The sequence below is a fragment of the Pygoscelis adeliae genome, unplaced genomic scaffold, assembly GCF_000699105.1.
Source record: "Pygoscelis adeliae isolate BGI_AS28 unplaced genomic scaffold, ASM69910v1 Scaffold637, whole genome shotgun sequence".
NCBI classification, from domain to species: domain Eukaryota; kingdom Metazoa; phylum Chordata; class Aves; order Sphenisciformes; family Spheniscidae; genus Pygoscelis; species Pygoscelis adeliae.
The window spans coordinates 233,134-235,109 of NW_008825168.1; the positions used below are offsets into that span (position 1 = coordinate 233,134).

Consider the following 1,976-nt stretch of genomic DNA (forward strand, 5'->3'; position numbering starts at 1 on the left):
CGCGGCCTCTCCCCCCCCCCCGGCCCCCGCTGGCGCGACGCTGCCCCGTGCAGCGGGCATTGGGTTTCCGTCCCTGCCACGGCCCCTGTCGACACCAGCAGCACTCACAGCCCTGCCTGGGAGAAGATCCAGACCCATTTGCCACCCAAACCCCGCTCCGTGCCACCTCGGGGGTACGGCGTGACACGGGGGGACAGCCCAGCGCCTCGCCTGGGTGCTGGCACCGGGAGCTGGAGCATCTCCCCAGGCGTGGATGGGGAGTCAGGGCCAAGCGGGCTTTAGTCCCAGCTCCCTCCTTGCACCATCCCAGCACCGCCAGCTCTGGGCAGGGGACACCGAGAGCAAAGGCATCCCCCCTGCGCGGGTGGCTGAGCGCTGCCAGTGGACCAGGGCAGCTTTTAAAGTCAAGCCAGTGAGTCTTGCCTCGGTGTCCCATAAAAAGGCAGCTCCCCAGCAAGAGCTGCTGCCCTGCAGAGCCCCCCCCATTCTCAACATACACGCTCCAGTCCAGGGGCGAGGTCCCTGGCTTAGCCCAGCCCCGTGGCCACATCCTGCCCTCCAAACACGTGCAAAGAGCTGTCCTGCTGCGTACAGTACAGGAGTGCTGACACAGGGGCTGGTCCCAGAGCCGGCAGAGGGGTCGGGCCGGTGCTGCCCTCACCTCCCCTTGCAGCCACCAGCTCATCCCTGAGGCTCATCCCGGGAGCACCCGAGCTGGTGGAGGGGAGGGAGGGCAAATCCCCAGGAGGGTCCACCAAGGCAGGACTGAGCCATCCCAGGGAGATGCCGGAGCCACAGCTTTCTGCAGGGCCTTTCTGGTGTTATCGCTGTGAGCAGCTAAATAAATCCAGCTTGACCGAACTTGCCTCTTCCCTCAGCTTGCAGACGGGAGTGGAGCTGCCCTGGCAGCGAGGCACCGGCTGGGAAAGGCCACCCAAAGCCTGTACGAGACCTTGTGGTTACACTGGAGGCTGCTCTTTCAGCCCATCTCTGCCAGGTACGGGCAGCACATGCCGGTCAGAGCAGAGCTCACCCATGCAGGAGTCTCTCAGCAGCTACAAGGAGAGCTCTGCGTGCTGAGTCAGCTTAGCTGCAACAAACCGCCACGGGATCCCCCGGGAGCTCACCCTCAGTGAGCTGCCCCAGCCCTGCTTGCTTCCTCCATCTCACGATGCAGGAGATCCCCGGCCCACGTGCCTCACGAGCAGGAGCTTATCGACATTACCAGCATCTGAATGACGGACCAGGGACTGAAGAAACCTCCCTGTTCCAAACCCAGAGCCAGAACCAGCTCCTGCAAATCACCGAGCTCCCCGGAGCCGCGCACCCCTGTGCAGCCAAAGCCCACCCAGCACCCCCCTGCAGCCAAAGCCCGCGGTTTGGCCACCCACCCTTTTTTCTGGCCGCGAGGCGTAACCCACCACCAAACCCCAAAAGCCATTACCCTCACACACCATGCCCAGGCTCGTGCTGCCTAGCAGCCACACACAAACAGCCTCTCCCGGCCCCGCTGCCCTCCCCAGCCCTCCAAGCTCTCCCACTCTTGTTCCTTGGTAGAGACCCTTCCCTTCCCCTTCCCTGGCTCATCCCAGTGCCTGCAGGACAAGGCAAAGGCCCGGGCACTGGCAGCGGGAGGGTGCTGTGCTACTTTCTGAACTGCCAGGGATGCTGCGGGAGCGTCCGGGGCAGCGCAGGGGTCTCAGGCCCGGCTGTGCTCAGGCTGGCTGGAGGGAGGTGGGCACGGGCAGCCCGGCAGGTTGGCTCCTGCTGACATTCGATGGGAGCTGGGACCCACCGCCTCCCGTGGCCAGATACGGTGCGTGGCACTTGCTCACTGTTTCTTCCAGGACTTGTGCTGACCTGATAAATCCAATCCCTGTGTCAGCACCTCCCTGCACTCACATCCCAGCTGTGGGTGCTGGAGCCATCTCCCCAGCATCGCGGCAGCCGTCCTGGCCGGGGCGGGCGGCCCAAAC

The 1,976-nt window shown here is 64.7% G+C and overlaps 1 protein-coding gene across 1 annotated transcript in view; it reads right to left on the minus strand.

Annotated features, from left to right (window-relative positions):
• ST6GALNAC2 (ST6 (alpha-N-acetyl-neuraminyl-2,3-beta-galactosyl-1,3)-N-acetylgalactosaminide alpha-2,6-sialyltransferase 2) overlaps positions 1 to 1,976 on the minus strand; it is an 18,467-nt gene that overhangs the window by 4,901 nt on the left and 11,590 nt on the right. The gene's annotated exons all lie outside the window — the stretch shown is intronic.